This window comes from Podarcis liolepis (assembly GCF_965112155.1).
Source record: "Podarcis liolepis genome assembly, chromosome: Z".
In the NCBI taxonomy this organism is placed as follows: Eukaryota; Metazoa; Chordata; class Lepidosauria; order Squamata; family Lacertidae; genus Podarcis; species Podarcis liolepis.
The window spans coordinates 777873-797148 of record NC_139570.1 but is presented as its reverse complement, the minus strand read 5'-3'; positions in this window follow the sequence as shown (position 1 = coordinate 797148).

Sequence of the window (19276 nt, the reverse complement as noted above, 5' to 3'; positions counted from 1 at the left end):
ACAACTATCTTTTCGTTTACTTCTCCCCTCTCACAGGTAAATTCATGGTTCTGTGTCTTTTTAAGTCATTCAGTTACTGCTGTGCAATGAAGATTTAAAGTGTCGTGTTTTGCTCTTGCCAGGCCATTGCTTCAAAAGAGTAGAGGTGGTGCTTTGAAACTGCAGTTCAGGGTTGCCCCACCTCTGACCCCCCTGCATTTTACAGAGACCTCCGCCTTCTGTTGAACCTTGCAAAAGCAGATTTTATGGTAGCTGATATGTTGAACGTTGCTCTTGCCTCAACTGGCAGTAAAGCTTCAGTGGGAAGAGATTAAGATGATGGCTGAGCATCAAACTTCAGTGTAAAATTAGTAAATTACAGTACAGTACAATCCACATCTCACTGCAGCCAAATTGGACAGATCAGAAAGGTTAAAAATCATCACCAAAATAATTGTTTGGTTAATTTAAAGCAAAATTGCTCCTCCATTTGGCAAACTGTATGTTTTCACCATCCATTTGGTTGTCAGTTTGGGTCACTGCTTTTCAACCTAGTCACCCTGTCTTTTGGGTCATGGCCCCATTGGTCTTGTTTCTTTACACTTGCATTTTTGCCTTCAGCACTGTGGATTTCTTCGGAGGGCCCTCAGAGTCTCAGTTACCTAGCTTCTGTGCTCTTTTGCTCATCCCTCTTCCAAAAGAATAAATTACCTATTCTGCACTTTTCCTTTGAACTTCATTGTCTCTCCACAATCTGCAACTAGACTTATGAAGCTATTTCCTCAGACCTGTATGAAGATAAAATCCCAGCCTCAGTAGAAGCTGGACTGCAAAATATACCTATGGCTTTTACCTGAGCAATTTTTAAGTTGTTGAACAATCTGTGCCCATCATAGCTGCTCATCAGGTCAGTGTTGAGACCCTTCATGTACCACGAGCACAACTTGTGGCAGTGTGGTGTGACAGTGTTGGACTGTGACCTGGGAGACAGGTTCAAATCCCAATCAGCCACGAAGCACACTGGGTGACCGTGCACCTGTCTTTGTCTCTCAGCCGAACCCACCTCGCAGGGTTGCTGTGGGGATTAAATGCACACTGCCTCAAGCATCTCACAGGAAAATATGTATAAATTCTAGAAATAAATAATAAATGAAGTGTTAAACATTTAAGGGACCAATGAAATTTGAAATGGCTGCTTCTGCCTGCCTAGACCAAATGAAGTGCCCAGAGTATTGTTGATAAATGCAGCATCCAGTTCCCTCCTCTTAACATCTGCAAAGAAGCCTCCGATGGGATAAGAGCTGGTAAGAAGCAAAGATGAAGAGCCACTGGGTGTAATTATTTGAACAAGAGGAGGGTTGTGCTTCTTTCAGCCCCCTCTGCGTACTCTCATTTCCATGGCATCTCTATATTGAAACTTGAATAACCCTCCCCCCCCCCATTTTCCTGCCATATGCATTCTTTTTCTTTTAAATACGATTTTTATTGAAATTTTAAAGGTACAAAAATTCATAATAACAAGACACATTTTTTCCATTTCATTTCTATCTCCCCATTTCCTCTGAAGAGCCCAAGGTGGTGTGCACAGTTCTTTCTCTCTCCCACTTTCATCCTCACAACCAGTGCTGCTTGTAAATGCATAGAAAAATAAAAAAAACCAAAAGAACTTGGCAAAGATGTAGATGCAGCAATCTGGAAGACAAATAAAGATGATTTACCATTTGCATTTTGTGCTAATACAATTCCCTGGAATTAAAATGAATATGTTAATGGTAGGAAATAGAAGTTTACCCAGCTACTGATGTTCAGGGGAAATTATCAGGACTCCCACAAATGCTAGTTTTCCTGGCTTTACCTGAAACTAGAACCTTGGGGATTGTTCTGCTGTTGCACTTGGGCCCTGCCTTTGAACTTCCCGGAGGAATCTGGCTGACTACCATGAGAGCAGCTTGCTGGTCTAGATGAGATGTTGGCCTTATATTGTTACTAATGGAATCAAAGACTGAACTGCTTATTTTGTTCAAGACTCTCTAGTCGGGGGGGGGGGGGGGAGAAGGCATATTTCCAAGGTTGTAACCACAAGCTTTTTTCCAGTAAGGACACCGCAGTAAGGAAAAGATTGATCCACCTGGCCATCCTAGCAAAGCACACCACAAGGTCTGAAACACACCTGATGGCTGCGCACAACCGGGCCAATGGGCATGTAAGTTGCATTTATGCATGACAGGCCCACATATAATGGTAGAAAGAGGGGGAAGAGCGTATTGTGCCACTTCAATCCACAAATGCAAAAAACATGTTTTTGGATGCTATGTTGTCTTTGGAACGAAAACACCCAGCAAATAAGAATTCAGCAGAGTGCAGAAGTCTCTTCAGCTTAGAACCCTTTTTTGTGGTGCTTGAGTATAATTTCCTTGCAAATGAGAAGCCCACAGCAACTTGACACAAAAGGAAGTTCCAAAGTGTGCTTCTGTGCTCCTTGATAATTGGTACAATTTACTGCTTTGAGGGTCCCCCCCCCCTCACCGCCATCAGAAATTGCTTCTTCCAACTTGGCCAAGCAGTGACTTACGTAAGTGTTTGCTCACCCTTGGGGGAAGGGATGGACATATATTAAAATATGGGTGTAAAGGCCAAGGGGTGCTCTGCTGTTCACAGCAACACCACCTTGGGCTCAAGGGGAGGTGCTGCCTCCCATAAGCCTTGAAAGCTGGCAGGGAGGGTTAATTGCAAGGAGCAACTGTTCACAATCCTGAAACTCTTGCTCAGAGAAGGAAGCCCACCGGTGCACCACCCAAAAGGGGAGGCTAAGAACGTGGATGGAGCCTCTCAGAGAAAGGGCGGTAGGCCAGTGGCGACTCCTTGCAACCGTCAATCGCCCTGATCCTTGCTGCTATGCCGCGAGGGGAAAGGCTGCGGTCTCTTCTCGGAGGCGAAGCTACCATCCCTCCGCGGGAGCCGTCGCCCGCCTTTCTTCTGGAAGGTTAGGCAGCAGAGCGGACTGGGAGGAAATGTAAGGAGAGCCCCCTGGCGCTTCGGGTTCTTCGCTTGCCCTGTTTCTGGGCGGGGGGGGGGGCTCTACCTGCTCGCTCGCCATCTCTCGTCCGGGGTGTAGGAGGAGGGATCACGGCCAGGGAGCAGAAGCCAGGACTTCTTTCTCCTGACAGAGAAGTCGGAAAAGTTGGGCTCGCGGGACCCAGTCCCCCACCACACTGCGCCAGGTACTGGCGAGCAGATGAAAGAACGAGGCGGACAGGACTCGAGCGAGCACCTGGCCTTGCAGACTGGCTCGAAAGCCCTTTCCTTCTGAGTGCCGTGGGGGCGTGGATTGAGTCCTCTGCGCCTTTCTGGGCATTCCCCAGAGACCCGACGGGATCCAAGACCTCGACGCAACAGCTGCGGTGGCTCGTCGGCGAGAACTGGGCAGCCTGCGGAGCGAAGAGAAATGCCCCCCACTTCCGCGACCCCTAAACTGGAACTGTCTCTAGCACAAAGCACACACACACACACACACACAACATCTCCAACGAAGCGACCGGCGGCAAGAGCCGCAAGACTGGAGGGCCAGTGTTGGGGGAAAGGAAGGCGTGCATTTGCTGCGCGGACGGCGCGGCAGGGGATATTCCTCAGTATTAATTCGGGAATATATTCCAACCTCATGTTTTGGAGAAAGGAGCGGTAAAACAGCACAAATCCCTCTGCGATTTAGCTTCACTCCCGGCGGGCCGAGGAGATGCTTGCTGGCAGCACATTAAGGAACTGGCTCCGCGCGCGCTTTGAGCACCCGCGGTTTTTCCCACAGCAGGGGGGAAGCGCCCAAAGCCACGCGCTTTTCCGGGGTCCCCAGCCGAGGCCGCCCACCCCGGGCTTCCAAGTTAAGGTGCGGAAAGGCGCTGTGGCGGCACTTTGGATTTACGCCAGAGTAAGCATAGAAAGTATAAAAATGGGCTGGAACGCAAAGAGCCTCTGCTCCCAGAACTCCGGCTGCTACTGCCTTGGGCCAGGAGGAACAGCCGCCACCGCTTGGGTCCAGGGAGCCGGCACGCGGGGCTTGCTTTGCGGGGTTTTACTGGCTAAGGCGCCAGGCGGGCAGCCGAGGCCTCTCTCCTGAGAAAGGACGGAGATACATCCCAATGGCCGCTCTGCCCATTCCCGGCCGCCCAGGCAGGCAGGCAGGGATCCTGAACGCGGCGCTGAGTCCCAGCCCGGGCTGGCAGCATGCAATGTGCCCGGGAGCCGCTAAGCAGCCTCCGAACCGGCAGGTGCCTGCGCAGTCATTCCGCTAAACCCCAGGGGAGACCCAAGAGCTGCGTCCCATGCTGGCAGTGCCCAGGACTGCACTGGCCTTAAGCTACCAGGTCGCTCTCTTGGGCGTGGGGCCGGTAGACTAACTTCACGAGGGGAAGCACGAGGAATCCTTCTCGCCCCAACCTAAACACGTGCAGATCTATTAATGCAAAGAAACATCACGCCCACGAGGATCTAGGTTAGAAGATGCGCCCCGCGCCCCGCGAATGTGCTTCGTGCAAGCCCGTTAAGCCAGAGGATGGGCTCGTGGTTGCGGTGCGTATCTTGCGCGCAGGTAGCCCCAGGGTTAGTGTACCGGGCATCCCAGGGAAAGCCGGGAAAGACCCCTGGAGAGGAGGGTCTCCGAGACCACCAGCCGCCGCCGCCGCCGCCGCCGCCACCACCACTCAATGTAGTCGGCAATGCAGAGCGAAATTGACCGAAGGTCTGACTCTGGGAAAGACGGCTTCTACCGCGCCTAAGCACGGCTTGCAGGGGTGTGTTGGTTCTTGCTAGCGGGTTTATCAAAAATTGTTTTAATCACTACCAAGCTCTGTAAGCCCTGTCTCAGAAGTCTGCATTCTGCGCTTGGATTTGCACACACAGCATCCACCATGTTCATGACATAACGTTCGTTACACACCATCTAGGCGAAGTTTAAAAACGCTTATTTAAATTTGTATTTCTAAGTACTGTACAGGGGCGGGGTGAGGTGGGGGTCATTCAACTGCACAGCAATTTCTCGCTGGAAATTGCCGCGTATACTTGAGTATATATGACTTCACTCCAATTACGGAACATGGAACAGACTAAGAGAGGATGGGACCCCACAGAACAAGAAGAGGACAGACCGAAATTAAGCTGGGGCGGAGATTAGAAGGCTTTCACCTTTTAGCCTACGCTCAAAATGACTTGTTGCCATGTGGCACTTTTAAAGCTTAAAAAAAAATTTATTTTTTTTAAGGTAACCTCAATGGACTCAATAGGGCTTACTTCTGAGTAGACAAGATCAGACTTGCACTGTAAGATGGCAAGGAGAGCCCTACTGGATCAAACCAGACATCCTCTTACAGATCCAAATACTCCAGGGCCCTTAGGCCATGCCAGATGGTGTAAAGGGATGTCATCAGGGGAATCAAGGTTGGGGAAACGCTGTGCTGGAGTTTCTACCATACTATTAATAATTTTGCAAAACTCTAATCATGTCACACCCCACCAGTTAGGTTTTCTCCTGCCCACCCAAGTGAGACCCACATAGCACAGTGTGGCTTATCAGTGCATTCATGTCACTTTTGTTGAAAATGCGCTTCTGTTGCAACAGGACACTGTGACAAGTGCCAGAGCGCACGGAAATGCCATTTACCTTCCCGCCATACCAGTACCTATTTATCTACTTGCACTGGTGTGCTTTTGAACTGCTAGATAACAGGAACTGGGAAAAAGCAACAGGAACTAGTCCTGTTGTGCAGATTTTAACCGCCAACCTCCCAATCGGCAAGCCCATGCGGTTCAGACCACAGCGCCACCCATTCCCAGTCCCTCATAACAACCCCTAACATAGAAGATGTCCTCCGCATTGCCTCTCCACCTTCTTCCAGGGAGCTTGCTAGATCAGAACAATATCTAAAACCACCACTCAGAGGCAGTACATGAAATTGGTCACTTAGTCCCTGATGGGTTCAACACTCCTGGATGATAGTAGTATTCCTAGCTCTTTTGCAATCTCAGTAGCATCTATGAAAAATTGTTGAAAATCTTCACCACACCTGCAGCCTATAACGTAATTCTTGGTCACTTGGTCTGCTGAACCAAACTGCTTCCAGATAACATTTAGCACAATCATTGACTACTTAAAGAGTGTAAATAGCAGGGCTATTTGCATGTGCTAAAATGTTATGCTTTATAGCACTGACTAGAAGATATATAATTTCATTTTGGATATCTTTTTCTAGGTAGTGAACCATCGTTTCTTGATCTTTCACTCTGTGCAAATAAATGTTTATTCATGATAGATCAAAAAGGGCCAGATATTCTACAAAATTCAAAAAAGTTGAATAGCTAGCACAGCACAACTTTTCAGCTGTACCACAGAATGCACAGTTTTGCATACCATGAACTCTGAGCAAAGCGATCAAGTGGTCCAAGATATGTCACCAATATTGTTTTTCTTGCCTAATTTTCTGCTGGTTAGTATCATCAATTATTTTTCAGTGCAATTCAAGTTCTCTCCAGATCTGATATTTTCCTCTCATGTGAAGACAGAATTACTTCAACGTTCTTACAGTCTTTTGAACCTGTTCTGTGTAGGATTAATGCACCATATATTTTTTGCTGAACAATAGACAGCAAAAAACTCATCTTTTGAAGCTGAACATGTCAACCATTGATAGCACACTTCTTCACCATTTGCTAGTCTCCTCATAGTGTATAGGGGAAACTTATGGTTTTTGAGTGTTTGTGGAATTCATGTGATACAACCTGTTGTGGTCCATGTTGTACTGTAAGCTGTCACAAAGTTGTGATTTTTTACTTGTTATGTGGTATATATATATCTCCAATCAACTCTACGGTTAGTCTATTTTATGTATATTCTAATGTATGAATTACTTCAAAAATTACTTCAAAGATGATAAAAGAGATATAACAAAAACTAATTTGTGAAAAACTGTGCCCATCCAAGTTTGGTCCTGTGCCCTGCTGAGGTCTGTGCTGCAGGCAGCTGCCTAGTTGTCCTGAGTTCATCTCAGGAACCTGTAACAAATACTTCTGTTGTTCTACATGTATTTATAGAGGGGTTTCCCCAAACGTCTGAGTTAATTGACCCCTTGATGAGCTTATAAAGTTGTCACCAAGCCCAGCCCAAGGCGTCTAAATGAAACAAAGTAAAGGAATCTCAGTATATAACCAATATTTATTGATCAGCAGTCACCATTACAAGGAATCATAAAATGATAACAAAACAAAACAAAACAAAGTAATACAAGTGAAAATAACACCACACTTTTAATATCCTATAATGAGACAGGATGGGTTTTAACCGTTATACTGAGAAATCATTTTATTCAATACAGAGGTTCCTCATTGGCAAGGGGCTGCCCTCTGCACATGCCCATTATTTTTGAGGCTTATAGTTCCTAATTAAATGATTCACAGCATACCTCATAAACTTCTTTTTCACCCCAGTCCCCTTTCAATCCCCTTTCTACACTAAGGTGTTCGTTCACCTCTTGCTCAGCTCCACTGACCCTCAGAGGGTCAATATTGAACAATGTGGGGGAAACTGATTAATAGGTTGTTGCGGGGTGGGGGTTTTTTTTTTTTTTGCCCATAATTTCTCAGATCTTGTAGGCAAAGAGCCTCAAGAGCGCATCTGATGATAATTTTGAAAAGTTGTAGCCAACAAATCTTTTTAGCGCAAGCCCATCTACCCACCCAAAAAACCCCAAACTTACCATATTGGAGAGGGAATGTTCAGAACTCAATCTTTGAAACTTTCACCTGGTATCCCCAACATGCTGATACTGGCGCAACAAACAAGCAACCCAAAAGAGCTTCTTTTCCTTTGTTTTGAGAGGTGTTCTCTGTGGAGCTTGTGCCAATGTCCAGCTGCGCTAAAGCAGCAAAGCAATACTGGAGGCAATTTTAAACTCCAGTATTTACGTGCTGCTAGAGCACAGCAGACAGATGTTCCCCTTCTGCAGTCATCTCTGTGAGGCTCAAGGATGGCATGATGCTCCCCATCTGTCTGAGCAGGTAGTTGTGGAAAAGAAATGTTATAGGTGGCCTCTTATTTCCTTTAGCACAGAAACAGCTGTGGGCAGTCTTCAGACTGAATTCAATGGGACAATTAAAGCAGATTTTGAAATGGCTTTCACCAATTCCAAACGCCCCTTTTTATCTGCAAAGGCTCCTCCCATTTCCTGCCCCCCAACAACATTCTAAACTTTGAAAAAGAAGGCTGGCTCTGTGTCTACGTGAGCATCCTCTAGAGGATTAGGAAATAACATGCAACAATTTCCCCAAGATTTATTCAACCTTTGTGAATGCTAGAACGCTTTTAGACAAAAATGAAACCTAACATGCTTTTAGTAAAAATCATTATTTGTGGGGGAAACATGCAACTTAAAAAACAACAACTATTTCTAAACATACCTGGCTGTGCAATCTACGAGTTCAGTTAGACTGGGAGCATCTTGGCTCCAGCCATGCTGATAAATGTGTGGCTGGTTTTCTTGTCTTAGCCCTTGAGGTCATGAGGCAGCCCAGAACGGTCTGTATCTCCTTGTCCCTACAAACCATGTCGTGCTGCTACACCTCCTCAAGGAGAATTATTTGGGCAACTGTTCCAGAAGGAGACCCTGGCTGCAAAGTCAAGCTATGGAGCAGGGTTACACAAGTTACTGGTCCTCCTCTCCTCTTCTTTCTGCCCCCACCCCCCCATTATCTATGGGAAGAGTGTTGGAACTATAAATAGAACTAGTAATTACAATAGAACAGTTGCAAAAGGAACCAATACACAACACACACACATTCATACAAATGGTTGCAATACATATTTTAGATAAAAGTGGTGAGTACAGAGGACAACCAAGGAGTGCTCCTACCCTTTAGACCGGGTCTTCACAATTAAACAACAAAGGCTGTTAGAGGAAGTTGCATGTGCTAATTTCTTACATGGGGAAAACCCTACTCTCCCAGATGTAAGTGTAGTACAAAAAGCAAGAAATACAGACAGTTCATCACACCCATCCGTTTGTTCTCCACTTTTATTTTATTTATTTAAAAATTAATCTGTCAAAACACAAAAACAGGCAATTGGAACTGGGGTGTGATCCAGTGCAATTTAAGCACCATTTAAGTCCTGTTGTTGCCAATGGGAGAGTTATACTTAGGCTTAATGGTCTTCCATGAAATAAATGAAAATGATTTGGCAATGGGACCTAGAAGTGCTTAACTTTGGCTGAGATGCACCCAGGACACCTGGGGCACTAATTAGCAGTAGGACTGTGTACAGCTGCCTTTGTCAACCTGGTGCCCTCCAGATGTTTTGCACTTCAACTCCCTATGCCCCCAGCACTGATGGGAGGGTACCTAGTTGGCAAAGTTGGCTGCCATACCATTTCCCAAGCCCTGCAAAGTAGCCTCCAAAGAATACTCAACATGAGATAGATCTGCCAGATGCAGGGGCAACTACCTGCCAGTTTCTTAAGAATCCAGAGAGCTCGCTCACACACAATGGGGCACAACCTTTTTGCCACGCAAATAATAAACTGACTGTCCATTGTGAATTGGAGAAACATGTTTTGAAAAGGCATGGGAAACTTCCCCTAGCAGCAACAAACATTCACCTAAGAGCCGCCCAAAGAGAGTGGAATACAGCTCATCTTGTGAATTCAGCAAGAGGCAAAAGAGAGCACACTTCAGACACGGTGCCTGCTGCTGCCCCCCCCCCCCCGCAAATTCTTCATGGTACTCTCACTGTTGCGATGGAGATGCAACCACTGAGTAGAACTGCTGCCTGAAAGTTTAGAAAGAGGAAGCAGACTTAATTGTTGCAGGTGGGGCTCCGTTAAAATTAAATAGGGTTAAATGCAGATTGTGTTTACAGATGTGGAACAGGAGCTGGTACCTCACTCAACCCTTTGCCCAAGGAAAGGGCAGAGAAGCGGCTGTTAGTTATATGCTCTGGCTGCTGACCAGCCCCCACCAAGCAAACAAAGGCTGGTGTTTGTGGCATCTTCCAACTTTCCCTCCTCCGCAGACTCCACAGCAGAAAACACACCATAATCATATAGAAAGAGAGAAGTGTGTGCGTGGGCCCACAGAGGCTCCCTTTCCCCTCACTTCAGAAGGCGCAAAAGACCTTAGAAGTTATCAGAGAAAACTAATGGCCATGGTCCTTGCAGTGTTTTAATAATTCCTTTTTAACAGACAGATACTTTAGTTTTGCAACGTTAATGGCTTGACTATAACTTTATTTGCATTAGTGAAAGGATGAACCACAAGGTTATATAAATCAGCTGGAAGCAACAAAGCCTGCATTTCAGCACGGGATGACACAGCTGCACTTTGACAAGGGTTTTTGTTACCAAAAATACTTTCACGATCACAGGATATTACAGGGACAATTCACAACAGCGCTCTCCTAACTCGTGTTGAGAAGCTTGGTCCTGTGAATGGTTCAGCTGGTGAGGCCGCAGGACAACCCAGACCTGATACAACTCTGATAACTTCATGCACCAAAACCACATAAATTCGAGCTTCCACTAGACTGGATCTCCAGCACAAAAAAATGGCTGTAAAGATTCATTAGTGGAAGGTAAAAAGAGTTGTATGAACCCATCTACACATGTCCAGCAGTTGAACCCTATATTTTAAGGGTTTGTCAATCTACCCGTTTCTTATATAAGTGAACACACACACACACACACACACATCTATACCTTTGCATGCCAGTTATATACTAAGCTGTAGGGAACTTAAATAATTACATAATACAGAAACCACAATCTACATAAATACAAGATACATCCTAGCTAGACTATCAACTGGGCACAATCCACCAGGAAAGTCTCCTGTGGACATTGCACAAGAACAGAGTAAAGTTCTTGTGCAATTCTCCTCTAAATGGAGATTGTGCGGGAGAACTTCCCATTGACTTGCCTATCCCCAGCCTGGAGCCTCTAGAGGTTTTGGACAACAACTTTCATTATTCTCCATTACTGGCCATCTCCATACTGGAGATGATAGGTGCTGTAGACCAAATTGTCTGGCAGACACCAGGTTGAGCAAAGGTGTCCTATAGCAGCTACATTTAATATTTCCCATTTATGTGTGTACATGGAATGTTCACCTTAGCACCTACCTCAATAATGCACTGCAGCAAGTCGCAATCATATTTTGAGTGGAGTGGGGTAAAATACTATTGATTTGTGAAGAAATACCAAAAACATTATCCTTTTTTAAAAAAACAACCTTTTGAAATAACTTTCCTCCTTCCACTTGCAGCTGGAAAATACACTATCTAGATATGCCTTGCCTGATTCCTGTCCACCCCAAACTCCTCAGAATGCAACTTTAAGCAATCTCTATACTTTTATTGTTTCAATTTAGGGGAAAGCAGGATAAACATTTTTCAAAAATAAATCTAAATAAATGGCAGCAAAAAATTGTTTCCACTGTAGTATTAGCTTCAACAACAGAACCAAAACACCAAATTGTCATAAATATTAAAATTGTCAGTTTATTAGCAACAGCACTCCCAATTTGATAGACAACTGTCACGTTTTTCAGTTTTACTCATCCACTCAACACAAAAGCACACACACACACACAGAAACAAAAAATGCAGAAAAAGTTATCTACAAGTCAATACTAGGTTAACATTTGCATATAATTAAGTTTACACTTACACTTTAATGTATGGTCCTGCTACATATACACAGCTTAAAGAGGGGGAGGGGAAGTCTTATGCTACATTATTCCATGTTAAGAAGCTTTTTTCAAAGAAAAAATAATAACGCAGAGAAAATAAGGGCTGAGCTCACTGGAAGTTAGAATGCTAAAGTTTTCTCTCAAAACTGCTGACGATGAACTGTATCTTACTAGGGGGAGGTGTTTCAGTTTGGGTAGTGTCGCCTCCTTCAGATTTAAAAGCTACACGGCAGACCTGAAAATGGAATTTCTAAAAAACATGAATTCATTATGTACAAGAGGCGGGGGTTGAAATCTGTCCTGCATCAGCGTTCATTCAAAGTCAGCTGCAGGCACAAGACCAGAACAGCTTTCATTAAGTTCTGCAACCAGCTTTCCGAAGGCTGTAAGAAACCCTATAACTAAAAAAAGGTCTCTTAAAAATTGTGTACTGTATACACCTAAAATGCCAAGGGCTTTCTCCAGATTTCTCATGGCCCCCCCTTCAGACACCACTGCACAACTGAAGCAGGCAAATGCTAACATGCACACAACTGAGCCTTCTTGCTGTAACCCCCCCCCCGCCCCGCCAGTCATGAAAGGGAATGCCCCCCTCACTTAACAGCATTTGCAGAGTTTGAAACAAGCGTGGGGGAGGAACTGTCTTCCTAGGCAACCCCCCAAGACAGTTTTAACTGCTGTTTACACATGGTAAATAGAGTGCATTATAAGACAGTATTCTCTGCTATAAAAAAGAAAAAGTACTATAGTCATGTACGGTATTCAAGACAACACAAAAGATTGTATGTCAGTCACTCAAATTTCCTGTGCAAAACACAGCAGAAAATATATAGAAAAACATACATTGTTATTCCCGCCTCCCACCCGCAAAAGTATGAAAGTTTTTGGGTTTTGCTGAGCTTTTATACATTTCATTCACACACACACACACACACACACACACACATTATTATTTCAGTGTTTGTTGTTGAAGGGATGAATATTTGAGCAAAGTGCATCAATGGAGTTCATTTAAAATGTAAGATTAAAGCCATGACAATTTTAAGTAGCATTACAAAATACTAAATTGTATATGAATTTTTAAAAAATCATGACAGATAGTGTTTTACAAATAACCATCAGTACAAATAGTTTTAAATCATATTAAGTAAAGTAATTTTTAAAGCCATAATATAGAAATTGGCTAGTAGTTTTAGTAATTATAATTAAATTTTCTAAACATATTAAGTGTTGACTCTCCAAAGCAGAATAGCATATTTTTATATTCAAAATATAATTTAAGAACTTATTTTCACAACACCTGTAGAATTAATACATATTAAAACACATACATAATTTTAATATATATATTTTAAAATAAAGTATTTCTCAAACGGTGAGTATTTGAAGTTTTGGTGGAAAATTGTAAGAATGTTGGTAAAGGGTGTTTTTTTCTTGTTTATTTAGTTTTTATGTTCTTCACTGTAATTTTAAAAACATCCAGATTTTATGTTTCAATTTCAAAATGTCTTTTGTGTTTAAAAATGATAATGATATTAATTAAACATTGGGCCAACAAAAAGAGAACCATATGTAGTAAAAAATAGAAATAAATTTAAGACATGTTGAGAAACAACAACACAGCACCAAATTAAAGTTTCTGCCCCCCCCCCCAGCCTAGGAGGGTCAGCCGTTAAGTTTATGCTTTCTTCCAAATCCTAAATATGACACAGCAGCTAAAGTGACAAGCGTCCCAGGGCAGCTCAAACTTATTTTCTTTCCAATTCACTTTTGTGGAAGGGCAGGCGGGGAGATGCGGGGAGATGTGTGTTTGGGAAGAAATCTTTTTGGTACAATTACATTTCTCTTGGGAACGAATCTTGCACCTTTTTAACCCTTTCTCTGCTGGTACCCTCCTTTCGCAGAGGGTGGGGGAAGGGAGAGAAGGGGAGACAGAAGTCAACCAAAAAAGGGGGAAGGAGCATCCCTAGGCTTTCCCCCAGGTTCCAAAGTGTCCCCCTGGCCATTTCAGAACTGCGTCATTTGCGCTCTCAGAGGCAACCGCCCCTCCCGCCCAGCTCCGGTGTGTGTTGAGAGGGGGGCGCAAAATTGCACTGGGGGAAAAGTGGGGAAATTAAGGGAGCGGCTGAACGGCAGACTCAGAGTCAACCTAGGTTGTTGTTTTTAGGAAGAAGAAGAAGAAGAAGAAGAAGAAGAAGAAGAAGAAGAAGAAGAAGACGACTGGGGGAAGAACAGAGGGGTATGAAATACAAAAGAGGCAGAGAGCGGGGAGGGATTTTGAAGTTAAAGAAAGAAGTTTTTCAAAGAAAAAGAAATCCCCACGAAACTTAACTGTAGAGGAAGCTACTTGCAGATCTGAAACGAAATAAATGGTTTGCCATCTTCTCAACAGACACACACCCCAATAATAATAATAATAATAATAATAATAATAATAATAATAATAATAATAATAATAATAAGCCATTTTTTGTAGCTTCGCTTGTATCCGTTTTTAGCTAAAAAGTAGCAGGAGGAAGAAGAAGAAAGGAAAAGAGAGCGGGTGGGAAACGGGCCAGCTCCTTTTAAATTCGTCCGTCCCGTCCCCCCGCCCACATCCCCGTTTCTCCACTTTTAAACCAAAATTATCTCCAGGCTTCAAAAGGGAGCGTCATTTAGGTCCTCAGAGCCAAATTTCCCTATGCTGGAATTGGGGGGGGGGCGCACTTCTTCCTCCTCTCCAGCTGCTGGGGGGATAAAAACCCCGTGCTACTTTCTGTTCTTTTTGCCCCCTCCCCACTTTTCCCTCTCCCCCTCCCTTAAAAATAAATTTGGAAAGGGAACCTACCTTAACCAATTGCCCACTCCGGGGTCCCAAATTTAAAAGTTTCCCCACATGGGGGGGGGAGAGGGTACTATTTTAATGATACATCATTTGTTTTAAAAAATTATCCCACTGGTGGGTGAAGGAGAAATTATGCTGGGGGGCAGTAGCCGGTGCGCCCCCCTTCTCCTCCTCCCCCGCGACGCCTCCTCTTCTCCCGGCCCGTCCGGTCCTTTCCCGGCCCTCCGCCGGCCTCCACGGGGCCTCCCCGCCCAGAGGGGATTTTTAGGGATTTTTTGGTGATTTTTGGGGCGCCCCCCGCTTGCCCCCCCTGCCTCAGGCGCCCTCCTTTTCCCCGCCCTCCCTCCTCACCTCCGAGTCCACTCGAAAATGGCGCCGAAACCGAAAAAACTTTGCAAATTTCATTGTAGCGAGAGTGCAAAGGCTGCTGGGAGCGGGGGGAGACGGGGAGCAGGCACCGCCCAGAGCTGGGGGGGGGGCATCGGCCAGGGCGAGGCCGGGCTTGGCTGAGCTGAGCGGGGCGGGGGGCGCCCTCTCTCCCTCCCCATCTCCCTGCGCCCGTGGAGCCTCGCGGAGCTCCTTGCTCTTGGCGCGCGCAAGTCAGGGCGCGCGGGAAGTTCCGCGCGGAGGTGCTCTTGTGTTTTGTTATTCGGACGGATGAACGGACTGGGGTGGGGGGCGCGTGAGAGCGAGGGAGGGAGGGGCTCTCGGGGGCACTGCCCGAACCTCCTCGCCTTGCTGCGCCCTTGGAGAAGTAATAGCTTCCCATTTATTGGGGACGCGAAAGGCTCAGTTTATGCAACAGATGCTGTCGTTCTCTTATTCTCCTTCTCCTCCTTCTTCCATTGCATTATGGATCGCGGGCGGGGAGCCGTGGAGGCAGTTCTGCGCGCGCGCGCCTGCGATACTCAGTGCGGTTGTTTTTGAAGAGGAAAACGTTAAAATTGCACACGCTCAACTCAACCATCCCAATAAATATGGGGGGGGTCTCCCCCCCCCGAAAAATGCGAAGTGGGGGTGAATTGCATCGCGTTCTTGTCTCAGGGAAGGGTAAGTTGAGTCCGGATGTTCCGTTTTCATTTTAAGATGTCAGGACTTGTGAGCTGCGCCCTTCAGACCAAAGCCCTTTTCACTGTGTGGCTTATTTTAAATGAGCGCGGAGCCTTGTGCATTGACAGCACTGTGCTGTATAAATAAAAGTTAATAAAAAAGGGCGATTATGTGCGAGGCAGGGCGTGCAGGAAGGCTGACCAAAGGCTCTCTTGGGTGGGATCATTCTGGCCAGGGGGTGTTCTGCTCTGGAGGGCAGCTTTCGGGAGAGGGAGCTGGTCGGGGAATCTCTGATATTTTATTCCTTCCTTCTGCACAGAATGGACCACTCCTTTGCTGGGGGAGTCCCGGGAGAGAGCAAAGGGCCTGTGCCTTGTGGGTCCAAAGTGGGGAGCAGTCCTGATTGAGTGTTAATGCTACCTTTCTCTTTTCGGCCTCTGGGGCAGAGATGTGTGCCATCCATTTAAATCACGTCCAACACACACACAAAAGATATTTTTTTGCTCTGGTTGTATGGTGTATGTGTTGCACCAAACATTGAAATACAGTAACATTCAAAGTGCATGACTTTACCCAAATAGTCCTGGAAACTGAAGTTCATCCCACAAAGCTACAGTTCCCACACCCTTACCAAACTACAGTCCACCATGTTCTCTGGGGAAAATAATGTGCTATAGATGTGTGTTGGGTGTGCCATATGGTGTCAGGGGCAAGGGATAAAAGCCAGGACTGAATGGAAGAAGAAGGTGACTCAGAGAAGGGAAATCCTGTGGTCTTCCAGATGTTGGGCTCCTGAAGCAGCCAGCAGGACCAGTGGCCAGGGATGAGGGGAGCTGGGAGCTCACCAACATCTGGCTGCTCCCCCTTCCTGCTGTCAGAGATATTGTGCATTTGAGGCAACTTCGATCTGAGGCCCCCTGGCTGTCAGCAACGTGGCAGGAGGACATGGTGCCCTGTGCAAAGATACACTTTTGCTTGGCTGAGAATCATGGATGCAAGAAGCGACATGCATTGCAGGAGTCACAACCTGCTCCTGCAGGGTGTCCAGTTGTTCCTGGACTGCCCCATCAAATTGTTGCATGTGTGGGTCATGGTGGGCAGCCAGAGATGAAGCTTCCGTGGCGCCCAGAGTAAACTGAAAAACATTTCATTTCTTTCAAACTTAATTAATCACTACTATTTTAACACTTGGTACAGATAGGACACGCAGCTCTTAGAATCCAGTGCAATGTGAGGTAAAACAGAGCAGACATAGGTTATGTTGTTGTCAAACCAGTGGGCAGAAATGCTTGGAAGACAAGGGCCTTTTGCGAAATCAGAGGATGCAAGCGAGCATTTTGCTTATTAATAGGAACAATTAAGGGGTACTAGGTAATTAAGAAAGATCTTTGGGTTTGGGGTCCTGTCTGTTGTGCCCTGTCACTTTCCCTGTCCCTTCCCCCACCTGATCTCCACCAACTCTGGAGAGAAAGGCTGAACAACATCCACACATTCAGCTGAGCGTAGTCAGGCTTTGCACTGTGGAGTTGCCCCCTGGTGGGGTGGAGAGGGGAATGCAGTTACCTGTACTTTACTGGAATTGACTGGTTCCTGCTTTGCAGGGTCAGATCTGCACTGGAGGGTGGAAGGCAATTCCATTTTTTATTTGCATGTTAATTCATCACTGCTTCTGCTCAGTAAGCAGCAAGCACGCTTGTGGCCTGGGGTTTTTAATTTGCAATTGCATTTTAACTGGCAGAGTTACAGGTGCCACAAAGTACCCATTCTACATTTATAAGAATTCAGCCTTTTAGTGTGGCAGCACCTACACTGTGGAACTCCCTGCCTCTTGAGATCAGGTAGGCGCAGTCACCATATACTTTACAGTGTCTGATAAAACATTTCAGTTACAAAGTTGATGTGAGTTTAAATCTATTTTTAGTCTACTGCTATTTTATCTTTTCAAAAATCTAAAATTACTGTATTGATGTTATTTTTTCTTATTGAAAGCTGATTTGAGCTTTGTTTTGTTTTGTTTCTACAGCCAAGCAGTGGAAACTTTTAAAGAAATAAGTAAATATATAACTCTGTGAACTGAGGTCACTGTTGTTCCCATTTTACAAATGGCAAATCAAGGCTGACAAGAAGAGAACCATTCTAGGCAGAAAGCCTCCATGTTTGGTGATGCAGGGGCCCGGGGTAAGAAGAGAAGGTTTTATATGCCTTTACTTCTGTGGTAGGAGGGTTGCGTTGTCCTTGATTTAATTTTATGCGCTCTATTGGAGTGCATTGCCTTTTGGGGTTAGCCTTTGTGTAGGGATCACTGAATTTAGATTCCATCAGAGGTGCGAGGAGGGGTGATTGATCTGACTTAAGGAGGGTAGAGAAACAGTAATAAAATGTTATGTTTTGCATTGTGTCGTGGGGAGAGGATTTCAGTTCTTATTTGAATTAAAAGTATGTATTTATATGTGTGTATGCCACTCAGAAAGGGACGAAGGTGGCGCTGTGGGTTAAACCACAGCGCCTAGGACTTGCCAATCAGAAGGTCGGCGGTTCGAATCCCCTTGATGGGGTGAGCTCCCGTTGCTCCGTCCCTGCTCCTGCCAACCTAGCAGTTCGAAAGCACACCAGTGCAAGTAGATAAATAGGTACCGCTTTATAGCGGGAAGGTAACGGCGTTTCCGTGCACTGCTCTGGTTCGCCAGAAGCGGCTTAGTCATGCTGGCCACATGACCTGGAAGCTGTACGCCGGCTCCCTCAGCCAATAAAGCGAGATGAGCGCCGCAACCCCAGAGTCGGCCTCGACTGGACCTAATGGTCAGGGGTCCCTTTACCTTTACCTATGCCACTCAGAAGTATGGGGGAATCCTACATTGCATCAAATAGTTCATCTCCTCCTGAAACAAAGCCTATTTTTTTAAATTTATTTCACAGGATTAATTTTTTTTTTTACAATTGAGCAACAAAACATTTCTTATGAGTTTTAGACCACTAAACATCCAGAAATCAAAGGGATGTACAGAAACTAATTACAGCAAATAAATGATAAAAATATAATAAAGGAATGATATTCAAAGTACAGTTCTGGCTGTGATCAAATTAACAATATTAAACAAGAAAAGCCTAGGTGAAGAGAGCCTACAATTTGGGGAGCCTGGCAGGGGAGCCCTGGAGCCCCCCTTCTCCCACAGTGTGTCTCAACTTCAGATAACGCTGATGATGATTCCTGCCCCCCCCCCTTTTCAGGGTTTTGTTATTGTTAGATACAGTACCTTTTTTGTCTTATATTCGCCGCAGAGATGACATTATACAAAATGTGAAATGACTTTTTAGTATGTATTTACTATGTATCGTGCACTCTTACATATTATATAATACTATGTATTGCTTATAATTATGTTTGCATAACTTTTTTGTATCTGGTGCATATTATGTTATGTGATATTAGAGAGAGAGAGAGAGAGAGAGAGTTAGAGTTTATTGTGTTATATGTTGTAACCCACCTTGTGGTGGCATGTGAATTTGAGAAATAAATATATTGTATATTTTGATTTTATATTGTTTAATAAATGTTTGGGTTCACTGCTTAGAGAGTTATATACTTTTATTTACTGTGAAATTCTTCAAGCTTTCAGGAGAGTAAGTGGTCTATAGATGGAAACAATAATAAAAAGACTGCTACTACTACTACTACTACTACTAATAATAATAATAATAATA